Raw genomic sequence first — 12,742 nt, 5'->3', positions numbered from 1 at the left:
AGCTCTTCCTTGGCCATTCTCTGACCTTATCAAGATATTAAAACTCCTCAATGGATCTTTCTGGCTTATAGGGAAAGGTTTCAGTATTAGAAGATCACACAGGCCAATGTTACCCTTGACTTCTCTAAGCACACAAAAGTGGCTCTGTGTAGATGATAGAGTAATAGACCCATATAATGATCCTCAGAAATTCAGGGAGAGATATTTATTAGTAAATTGCATGCCTTCTACTACATACAATTCCTGGTAACCCTGTGAGGTGGGAGTATTACTATCTCTAGGAGAGAATCGAGATCCAGAGAGAGGCATATTTTGACCAAGGTCACCCAGCTTCTAAGTCCTGGGGGCAAGGAGGTAACCCTATATCTATCTGATTCCAAAGCCTGTGCTCTTTCCACGTCACTAAAGACCAGGGAGGAGAGAAGTGGTGTGGATAAAACACACTTTCAAAACTGTGAAGACTATATTGGAATTGGAAAGACATGTAGAGACCATCCCATTAGTCTTATTTTACAGATACTGGAAACTGAGGTCCAGAGAAGGATACTGACTGACTCAAGGTCATACAGAAGAGAGCTTAGCCAAGATTTTGACACAGAATTCATCTCATCTGAATAAGACCCAGAATTTAGAAAGAACCAAAAACTACTCTCTAATCCAGTGACATCTGATTCTATGTCTAAGATCCGATTCCAGACTATTCGGAAGGTGTTCAATCTGTCTTTTAAAGGTGTGCTTTGCACAGAAACTCCATTTTTTAAATACTAGGCTCATGAGGGCCAGATACTTTTATTCTAGGCCTCGTGCAGCCTGTATCCCTTACTTTTATCTGGTCACGAAGTTATCCAGGCAGAAGATTATAAATTATTGGGCAAAGCCATAGCCACTGCTGGGAAAACAATTTAAAGTTTTGATGAATTTTGTTGCAAATAGTGAAATCTGCTTGGAATCTTATATGAAGACACTATCTCGAATATTGTCAGCGTATTGCCTAATATTTGTGTGGGCCCCGCTTCCACAGGAGGATTGGGCTCACAATCATTGGAAAAGTTTGGATTTAGAACGGTTTTCTCCTTCTCCCTCTTCAGAAACATTTTAAATTATGTAATAAAGAGTTGAAAGTGTGAGCTCTGTAGTCACACAAAGCAACTTTTAAGTTCTAGCTCCACCACTTACTAGCTGTGTGACTTTGAAAAAGTTATTCAACTTCTCTGTGCATCAGTTTCTCCACATATAAAATGAAAATAGTAGCATCTGACATTTATTGGATGGTTACTATGTGATGGGCATTGCTCTAAGTGTTTCATACGTATTAACTCCTTTAATTCTAATGGGTACTAGAGGTAGGTGCTGCTATTATCTCCATTCTATAGATTAGGAAACTGAGGCATAGAAAGTTTAAATATCTTGTCCAAGAAGGTCTTTCCATAACAGTAAAGGGTTCAATTCAACAAGATCTAAGTATCCTAAACATATGTGCGCCCAGTACAGGAGCGCCAAGATTCAAAAAGCAAGTTCTTAGAGACCTTCAAAGAGGCTTAGACTCCCAGACAATAATAGTGGGATACTTCAACACCCCACTGACAGGATTAGACAGATCGTTGAGACAGAAAATTAACAAAGATATTCAGGACTTGAACTCAACACTGGACCAAATGGACCTGATAGATATCTACAGAACTCTCTACCCAAAAACAACAGAATATATATTCCTCCCATTGGCACATGGCACATACTCTAAAATTGACCACATGATCGGAAGGAAAGCACTCCTCAGCAAATGCAAAATAACTGAAATTGTAACAAACAGTCTCTGGGACCACAGCATGATCAAATTACAAATGAAGACTAAGAAATTCATTCAAAGCCATACAATTACATGGAAATTGAATAACCTGCTCCTGAATGACTTTTGGATAAATAATGAACTTAAGGCAGAAATCAAGAAGTTCTTTGAAAGCTAATGAGAACAAAGATACAACATACCAGAATCTCTGAGACACAGCTAAGGCAGTGTTAGAGCGAAATTTATAGCACTAAATGCCCATCTCGAAAAGTTAGAAAGACCTCAAATTAACAACCTAACATCACAGCTAAAAAAACCAATGAACCAGAAGCAAACAAATACCAAAGCTAGTAGAACACAAGAACCAAAAGCAGAGCTGAACTGAAGGAGGTCGAGATACAAAAACAAACAAACAAAAAACAAACAAACAAAACAAAACAAAACAAAAAAACATTAAAAAATCAGTGAATCCCGGAGCTGGATTTTTGAAAAGAAATTAATAAAATAGACCACTAGCTAGACTAATAAAGAAGAAAAGAGAGAAAATTCAAATAAACAATCAGAAATGCATAAATTCCTAGATACATACACCCTCCCAAGACTGAACCATGGAGAAATTAAATCCCTGAAAAGATCAATAATGAGCTCTGAAATTGAGGCAGTAATAAGTAGCCTACCAACAAACAAAAAAAAAGCTCAGGACCAGACAGATTCACAGCTGATGAATTCTACCAGATGTACAAAGAAGAGCTGGAACCATTCCAACTGAAACTATTCTAAAAAATTGAGGAGGAGGGTCTCCTCCCTAACTCATTCTATGAGGCCAGCATCATCCTGGTACCAAATCCTGGCAACGACACAACAATAAAAGAAAACTTCAGGCCAATATCCCAGATGAACATACGTGCAAAATCCTCAACAAAATACTAGCAAACCGAATCCAGCAGCACATCAAAAAACTAATCCATCATGATCAAGTTGGCTTTATCCCCAGGAAGCAAGATTGGTTCAACATACACAAATCAATAAATGTGATTCATTACATAAACAGAATTAAAGACAAAAGCCATGATTACCTTAATATATGCAGAAAACGCTTTTGATAAAATTCAACATCTGTTTATGTTAAAAAAAACTCTCAATAAACTAGGTATTGAAGGAGCATACCTCAAAATAGTAAGTCATATATGACAAACCCACAGCCAATATCATACTGAATGGGCAAAAGTGAGAAGCATTCCCCCTTGAAAATCAGCACAAGACAAGGATGCCTTCTCTCACCACTCCTATTCAGCATAGTATTGGAAGTTCTGGCCAGGGCAATCAGGCAAGATAAAGAAATAAAGGGCATCCAAATAGGAAGACAGGAAGTCAAACTATTCCTGTTGGCAGATGACATGATCCTATATCTAGAAAATTCCATAGTCTCAGCCCCAAAGCTTCTTAAGCTGATAAGCAACTTCAGCAAAGTCTCAGGATACAAAATCCATGTGCAAAAATTACTAGCATTCCTATACACCAACAACAGTCAAGCCTAGAGCTAAATTAGGAACAAACTCCCATTCACAATTGCCACAAAAAGAATAAAATACCTAGGAATACAGCTAACTAGGGAGGTGAAAGATCTCTACAAGGAGAACTACAAACCACTGCTCAAGGAAATCAGAGATGACACAAACAAATGGAAAAACATTCCATACTCATGGATAGGAAGAATCAATATCGTGAAAATGGCCATACTGCCCAGAGCAATTTATAGACTCAATGCTATTCCTATTAAACTACCATGGAGTTTCTTCACAAAACTATAAAAAAGTATTTTAAAATTCATATGGAACCACAAAAAGAGCCCAAATAGCCAAGGCAATCCTAAACAAGAAGAACAAAGCTGGAGGCATCATGCTATCTAACTTCATACTATACTACAAGGCTAAAGTAACCAAAACAGCATGGTACTGGTACAAAAAAAATAGACACATTGACCAGTGGAACAGAATAGACAACCCAGAAATGAGACCATACACCTACAACTATCTGATCTTCGACAAACCTGACAAAAACAAGCAATGGAGAAATAATTCCCTATTCAATAAACAGTACTGGGAAAACTGACTAGCCATATGCAGAAGATTGAAACTGGACTCCTTACACCGTAAAAATAATTAACTCAAGATGAAAAAAAGACTTAAATATAAAACTCAAAACTATAAAACCCTGGAAGACAACCAGGGAAATAGCATTCAGAACATAGGCATGGGCAAAGATTTCATGAGGAAGACACCAAAAGCAATTGCAACAGAAGCAAAAATTGACAAATGGCATCTAATTAAACTAAAGAGCTTCTGCATAACAAAATAAACTATCAACAGTGTAAATAGACAACCTACACAATAGGAAAAAATTTTTGCAAACTGTGCATCTGATAAAGGTATAATATATAGCATCTATAAGGAACTTAAACCAATTTACAAGAAAAAGCAAATGATCCCATTAAAAAGTGGGCAAAAGGACATGAATAGACACTTTTCAAAAGAAGACATACAGGCAGTCAATAATCATATGGAAAAAGCTCAACATCACTGATCATTAGAGAAATGTAAATGAAAATCACAACGAGATACCATGTCACAACAGTCAGAATGGCTATTATTAGAAAGTCAAAAAATAACAGATGCTGGTGAGGTTGTGAAGAAAATGGTACCCTTATATACCCTTGCTGGGAGTGTAAATTAGCTCAACCATTGTGGAAGACAGTGTTTTGATTCCTCAGGGACCTAAAAGCAGAACTATAATTTGACCCAACAATCCCATTACTGGGCATATACCCAGAGGAATGTAAATCCTTCTACCATAAAGACACATGCATGTGACTGTTCACTGCAGCATATTCACAATAGCAGAGACATGGAATCGACCTAAATGCCCATCAAAGAGAGACTGGATAAAGAAAATGTCATAATATACACTATGCAATACTATGCAGCATAAAAAAGAACAGCATAAAAAAAATCATGTCCTTTGCGGTGACATTGGTGGAGCTGGAGGCCATTATCCTTAGCAAACTAACACAGGAACAGAAAAACAAATACCGCATGTTCTTATTTATAAGTGGGAGCTAAATGATGAGAACACACAGGCACATAGAGGGGAACAGCACATACAGGGGCCTCTCAGAGGGTGGAGGGTGGGAGAAAGGAGAGGACCAGGAAAAATAACTAATGGGTACTAGGCTTAATATCTGGGTGAGGAAATAATCTGTACAACAAACCCCTATGACATAAGTTTATCTATGTAACAAACCTGCACATGTACCCTCGAACATAAAACAAAAGTTAAAAAAAATACTTTCCAAGATCATACAGCTAGTAAATAGCAAAGGTAGGATTCAAACTCAGACTATTTTACTTTAGAGCCTACGCGCTTTGCCACTACACTAAACCTAACTCATCGAATTAATGTGAGGATTAAATGGGATGATAAATGAAAAAGTGTAACCTGGGGCCTTTGCAGATAGTAAGCACTAGACAAACATTAGCTATTGTTACCACTTTTCCCCACTTCCAAAAGTACTGATTAGTAAATTATTCCATTTCCAATAAGCCTTCCCTGAACAACCCAATCTACTTGATCTTCCCTACGATTGCATTACTGCAATGTAAACCACACGAATTAGAGCTAGATTATATATTGTCCTTGCTAAAAGCTATGTCTTTTCCTTTGTCTGTATTCTATGTAGTGCCTAATAAACCCACAGGGGTTCAAGAGGTTTTGTAGACTGAAATGTGCAGTGTGACGACTGGAGTCATGTGACAGGATTAACAACTATTCCCATGGCACAGAACTTGTCAAGCTTTAACATGCACAGGAATCACATGAGAATCTTGTAAATGTGGATTCCGATTCCATAGGTCTGGGATGGGGCCTGAAATTCTGACAAGCTCCCAGTTGATGCTAATGCTTCTGGTCTATGGACCACACTTTAAGTAGCAAGGCTATAGGGTTGTGTCTTTAGGGTCTTCTACATAATTGGTGTACTTTGGGAGAGGCATGCTTGAATATATTTAATAAACTAAGTTATATAAGAACTTCTATTACATACCACAACATAAAGTGAAGTCGAGCATTTTATTCTCATGGGATAAAAAATAATATGGAAATTACAGACTGGTCATGAACAACCATTCATTTAACAAGGCTTTATTTAAAACCCTGCTACATGCAAAGCCTTGTGCTAACAGTTACTGTGAACAATATAAAGATGAGTTTAAGGTATAGGCTACACATTATCATGTGGACCTGTCAACTTTGGTAAAGGCTTCCATTTTCTGCTCCAGTGAACTAAGTGGACTTTGCATGTCCAAATTGAAATTTGGAAGGAAAGTAGTATAATTATTTATTTGTGTGCAAGAATTAGTAATGCCACTTAATGCCATTTAGATTTGCTGATTGTACTTAACGCTATTTTCCACCGTATATTATTGGAGTAATTGTTTGTGTCAAAGTAATTTCTGAGGGAACATAGCGTAATTTATCTCAAGTCATAGTTAGATGATCTGGATGTTTCAGTCTCTTGAATAGTAGAAGGAAACACAGGCTTTTAAATGGTATGTGGAGGTTGGGGTGGGAATTGGGGAGGGTGCTGGTAACAGGAGGGGGAGGAAGAACAAGTTTGATTCATGAGCATAGGGTAAGAAAACAACATCCTAGACTTTTTTTTGCATATGTTTCTCAAAGTAAATTAACCAAGGGCAGTACAGGTTGCACATAACACCGTTCAGTAGTAAGAACATTCGGCCAGAAGTCAAGAGACCTGTAATATAGTCTGTCCTTTATATCGACCTTGTTGTGGGACCTAGAATAAGTTATGTCACCACTCCAAGCATACCAATGTAGAGTTAATTGTACCAGTGTTAGTGTTCATATCCAAAGACCTTATCTGAGGATAATAGGTTGATGAGTAAAAGTGGTATAAACAGTCAAGGTTGCATCAGTAATTATTTTCCACACATTGAAATAAAAAATTCTTCAAACTTTCAATGTATATGATGGAAAACCAAAGGTCATTCTCCCTTCATTCTAAGGTGGGAGTGAGAGAAATACTGATCCATGTGTGGAATACCTTTTATGCCAGAGAAAGAAGGGGTTTCTACACAGATATCACTTAGCAATACATTCCAACATTTTAAAGGATGGAGATAGAAAAGAGGTATAGGCGATTGGACTATCTACTGAAAAAAAGAAGTAATATGACCTATGTATGTCTGTGTTTCTTGTCTCTTACATCTAAAAATTGGAGTATGCCAAAAACCCAATCAGAACCAATAAATGTTTCTGATCAATCTGCTCCTAATCAACTAGGGTTTTATTCATTTCCTTTTTTATAGATCCCAATTCTGAGTCAGCTAGCTGCTAGCTCCAGCATGGACCATGACACTTAAATCATAGCGTACTTTGGATGGTGCCTTTCTTGCAGGGTGACCATAACTCAGAACACTTCCGAATGTGCTATTTAAATATCCAACTCAGTAACCTGTAACATAAAGAACTCCTCCATGCCATTTGTTATGATAGGTAGTGTGAAGCATGACTCTGATTCTGGGGGCTCAAATGTGCAATAAATTCAATGGCACTCTGCTGGTAGTGCACATAATTATAAAATATGCAGAATGCTTGTTATTAACTAGTCTCATGGAGAAGATCTACTGTGTCATGCAGGATGTATTTTAGAATGGAGCTAAAAACGGTGATTGATTTTTAAAAATTCACGTCTCTTCTATCCTTCTAATCATTTAACCTCTAAGAACTAGCAAACATTTATAGACATTTAATGAAAGAGAAACAAGGCCCATTCGCAAAGGCTGATAAAAATTATTGTTTGCCTCTTAAGTGAAGATTAAATCCCGGTTTTGTTTTTTAATATGAAATTATTTAACACAGCATTTTTATGGTGACTATGCAGAAATAGAGACCAAGATATAAATCAGCAAGGAATTCTCAGGGGAGCCTTCTAGTAGTTATAAAAAAATGAAAGCCATTTGTAATCTTTAACTGTTTGAATCCCAGTTGGATAGACTATTATTCTTTGGCCAATAGTTATCGCTAGCAGATAGGCATTTGTATACGTTAAAAATAAAACAACAAAAAATTAAAAACATGTACATAGTTCCTTCTGCAGTAAAGCTACAGCAACTAATTGTAGTACACTTGTGGAAGAAGGAATGCTCATAGGGATTGACTAAAAGCCATTAAGGATGCCAGACTTGATTATATGGAGAGGCTGTAGGCACGTAAGAAATGGAAGAAGGCTTTGCTCAGTTGATGCTAGCTTTGTGAATCTTGGTATGGTGGTTTCCAGGGTGTGAGGCTACTGGTTTCCTGTTCTAAGAAGTATTCCCAGTCATACCCACAGAGATAGCTTCACCATAACTTCTTCCTTTTACTGTTTGAAAGGGAGTCTCTTTTGGGGACATGAAATCCTAGAGCTAGTTTCTGTTAGTGCTAAGTGACTCCTCACTGGAGAGTCAAGGCTACATACCATCAAAAATAATGGTTTCCCAAGAGTCAAGAGACTCCGAACAAATGTTCACCTGCATAGCACCTGATTTCTTGGAAATTTGAATGGGTGGCTATAACTTTATCAGTTTACTCTTTAAAAGGAACAGTTGGAATGAAGTGGCCTTCAGTTTCCATTATTCACTACTGGCTAGTGACATGCTTTTCCTTTATCTGCCTATTTGTGCGCACATCAAAGATTAGTATGGTTGTGATAAGCACAGAGTGTGTAGTCAAACTGCAGGAGTTTACCTGTCAGTTGTGCTACCTATTAGCTGCATGACTCTGGGTAAGTTATTTAATATCTCTGTGCCTCAGTTTCTTCATCTTCAAAATAGGGATAATAATAACAGTACCTAACACATTGAGTCATCAGGATTAAATTTAAAAAGTATATAAAAACACTTAGCCCAGTAATTTGTCCATGATAAACAGCCAATAGATTTTTTTTTATTAGCAAGGACTCTTTGTTGCAAGGGACAGAAACCTGACTTAAATTGACTTGAAAGAAAGACATTATTGGCTTAACTGAAAAATCTGGAGATCAAATGATGTCAGAATTCAGTCTCTTTCTTTATCCCTTGTCTCTGCTTTATAAGTATCATGTTTTGACTTAAACTGTATGCCTCAATGTCTTAATCTATAAAACTGGAAGATAATAATAAATCTACTTCATGGGATTATTGTGAAGAGTAAGTGAGTTAATGTACATGAGGGGCTTCCAACAGGACTTGGCACATAGTAAGCCTTATATAACTGTTTACTATTATTGTTGTTATTATTATGTTAATATCCAATGTCTTCTTCCTGTATTTTCGCTTTGCACTTTCACAGCCATTCTCCGTTTTGCTTCTACCCTCAACTGCTTCTTTTATTCTCCTTCCTACTGTCCCTTCCGTACCTAGTCCCTTTCTTCTACTCCATAAATTTTTACTACCCTCCCCACCCATGAATTCTAATGACTCTTATATATAGAGATGTTATGCTGGGTGGGATTTCATATCAGGTATGGGCAAGCAAAAGCACAGGGGATGCAGTGGATGGTACAGGAGTATCAATGAACACTTTCATTTATTTCACTAAGGTGCTGCCTTTCTATCAACCTTATCCTTCCTCAAACCTTCTACTTTATGAAATGTTTCATGGTTAGGATTTATTATATATTTTCTATGAGTGTCTGTAAGACACTGTACTGGGTGCTTTGTAACACTCTGCGTCATTTAAGAAATGGGTCTAAATATCCCACTTTAGTATACTCTTTTGATTCCAACATAAGCTTGGCATAGATGGGTGTCATGATTGACTCATTCCAGAGCCCTGCCACTCTCCTACTTCTCTTTGGTTCACTCTCTTCCCAGGGGTCTAGTGGCCACTTACTCTTCCTTGTCTATCTTGAACCTTCTGGGGCACCTTCCCAGGGGTCTAGTGCCCACCTACTCTTCCTTGTCTGTCTTGAACTTCCTTCTGGCGCACCTCACTGAGTTCTGCTTGGATTCTAAATTATAAACCATCCCTTTCCTATTTCTCAAAATTTAAAAGCACCAAAAGGTACCATACCCTTAGGGCTCTGATCTCTTCTGGGTGACAATAGGCCAACCAGATAAACTAATCCCAGGTAACATATTATCCTTCCCTAGAAATGGAGTGCACCTGTTACCAGAAAGCCCTAAGGGACTTGGACTTTCGCCATGATAGTCCAAGGTAAAAAGAAATCTGTGGGCATGAATTTTCTTCTCAAATCACATTTGGTAGACAGTTTTGTATTCCACTGCTACCAGCCTGCAGAAAGTTGGATTTTGAAGAGTCTATGCCATGTAATCCTACTGGCCACTTCTTGACTTCACCGAAGTCTTTTTCCATTCTGACTTTACTAAAAACAAAGTGTTACTGAGCTTAGGTTTTAAGCTGCAGGGATTTTCTGGTTGGCCTCATTCACATCAAAGCAGCAAAGACTTGTTCTTTTGTGAGAGCCATTTATTTATCTTTCCTTGGAGAGAGAATCCCCAGGAAAAATCCCTTAGTAAAAATCATTCTGGAGCTCTTAATGATTTTGCATTTGCTTTTTTGGGGTGTGGGGTGGGGAGAGGTCTTCAAAGGTTGTCTTTAGGTTAGAAGAAGTCCTTTGTACTGACTAGTCAGCAAGTAGGATGAGATTGGAGACTGTGTGGAAATAAAGGTGTGGAGGTGAGGTGACACCAAAAGTACCTGCCTATGCCATTGTATTGGTGTCCATAGCTGGAACCTATTCTGCAGCCCGTCTTTAAAAGCAATTTGTAGTACATCCAGGCACAAATCCAATTAAAAAGCAGAAAGAGATTTGCATGCATAAAATAACTCTGATGCACAGTTTTTAAAAATGATCCTGATAGCTAAAATCCAAAGATCTTTCTTTGTGAAGGTCCCTATATTGAGCGGGTTAGCTGACATTTGAATCTCTGCCCCAAATAATTTGAAAGATTAGATGAAATTATATTCACAAAGCTCAGTGCAGCTTGGTGGCTAGGAAAAAAAAATAAAACTTGACACACAGCTAGATGCTAGTTTTGGTGATTTATCCCCCTGGAGTAGCTTCATTCTTTGAATTCTGGTTAGCCTGAGGCAAAAGTCAGATCTCCAAGCACATGGTACAGTGTTTGGCACCTAGTAGGTGCCCAATGAATATGGTTGATCTAAGGGCAGCGACAGCTCTCCTTTGGTCTTTGGCAGGCATTGTTTGTTGCCTACCCAATATCTATTTCCTCCTTCTTTGCTAACACAATCCTGATTTTGTTTAAGATGGCAATGTGCCCAGCTAGATACTCTGTTTCCCAGGCTCCCTTGCAACTGATATTGAGGAAGTGGGCCATGCAATATAGTTCTGGTAAACGAGATGTAAATGGGAAACAAGCATATAGGTGAAAGCCAGGTGATAAGGATGGAGAAGCAAAAAGGAAGAGCTTAGGTCTTTGATGATATTCTTTTATACTTTCTCTTAAAAATTGTACTTCTTTTCTTTTCTTTTTTTTAAAAATAATTTCAACTTTTATTTGAGATTCAGGGGTACATGTGCAGGTTTGTATATTGTGTGATGCTGAAGCTTGGTGTATGATTGCTTTGGTCACCCAGGTACTGAGCATAGCACCCAACAGTTTTTCAACCCTTGCCTTCTTCTCTCCCTCTCTCAGTAGTAGTTCCCAGTGTCTGTTGTTGCCATTTGATGGTATTCTTAAGCAGCAGAAACAATGCCTACAACTACCTGCTTGAAGGCTTTTACTACTTATTTAAACCACAGATAGTCAAGATTTGCTACTTGCAGCCTTGTTATCTTAATAGATACATACCTACCTACCACCAGGCTTCCAGCACCTTCAAGGCTTTTCAGTTCCTGGCTATTCAGTTCTCCTTAGCAGGGTGCTTTGTCCAGGTCAGCCTGCTATACCAGTGTGCCCAGTTTCAGGTCTTTCCTGATCTCCATTCACTACCACCATTAAAACCAATAAAGCTTAATCTGTTCTGTGTCCTGTTTCCCTCAGGGCCTTGTGAAGTGACAGAAGCTAATTGAATAAATGCCTGTGTGTTAAAGCTTTAACTTATAGCAGAGTTCTCCACTGTGTTAGCCTCAAAGGGTGACCCTCCTCCATTGTAACAAATGGGTTTTGATAGCTGTGGCAGGGAAATCAAGGGACACATTTTGGGTCAGAGAAAGACTTTGGATACTCATTAACCCCACCTTGTAAGTGGCCACCTTCAAAAGGTCTGGCTGCATTTGGAATTATTGTAGGGATGACTTTTTATTACTTTCACAGATTTTATTCAAATTCTCAGTAATATTTGCATGATCCTGAAAAGTAATGCGAAAAAGAGCATTGGATAAGATCCTCTGCAGAAATGTAAAAGTTATTGTGCTATATAAATTGAGAACATGATTATGATGTCTAATGCAAATAATTTTTCTAGACATATACTCTTACACACACACACACACACACACACACACTCCTTTGAGGAGAGGGAGCAAGAGAAACAGAATTTAGAAGCCAATTAAAACTGAGCATTAGTGAATTGCACATGGTGGGTGCCCCCTCCCATATAGAGGACTCATCTGTTTGGTTCTGTGTCCTAGCAACCTATATCTCCATAGTGTTTTCTGACCTTCATTAGTTAATCTACTCTATGTGGAATTGTATTGAGAAGCTCACAATGAAAAACTGTAAGTTATATAGTGACTAGCCCAGAAGACACAAAATATATATTTGCTGTAACTTGACAATAAACCAAAAAGCAAAAACTTGGGCAGACCCATAGCTGGTAAAGCAGGTGAAAGAATTGCATTTCATCCCCTAACTTCCAAAGTCTTCCCCACCCTAGAAAGAAGAGGTGCATGCCAAGTAATGAATTGATAATATTTTAGTGCTGTAGGAGGGA

General features: G+C 38.0%; 1 protein-coding gene across 6 annotated transcripts in view; it reads right to left on the bottom strand.

The window, feature by feature from the left end:
- Window positions 1-12,742, bottom strand: part of GRIA3 (glutamate ionotropic receptor AMPA type subunit 3) — a 310,569-nt gene that overhangs the window by 190,009 nt on the left and 107,818 nt on the right. The window lies entirely within an intron of this gene.

The sequence above is a fragment of the Nomascus leucogenys genome, chromosome X (genome assembly GCF_006542625.1).
Source record: "Nomascus leucogenys isolate Asia chromosome X, Asia_NLE_v1, whole genome shotgun sequence".
Lineage (NCBI taxonomy): Eukaryota > Metazoa > Chordata > Mammalia > Primates > Hylobatidae > Nomascus > Nomascus leucogenys.
Note: the sequence above shows the minus strand (reverse complement) of the source record. Positions and strands in the feature narration are given on the sequence as shown.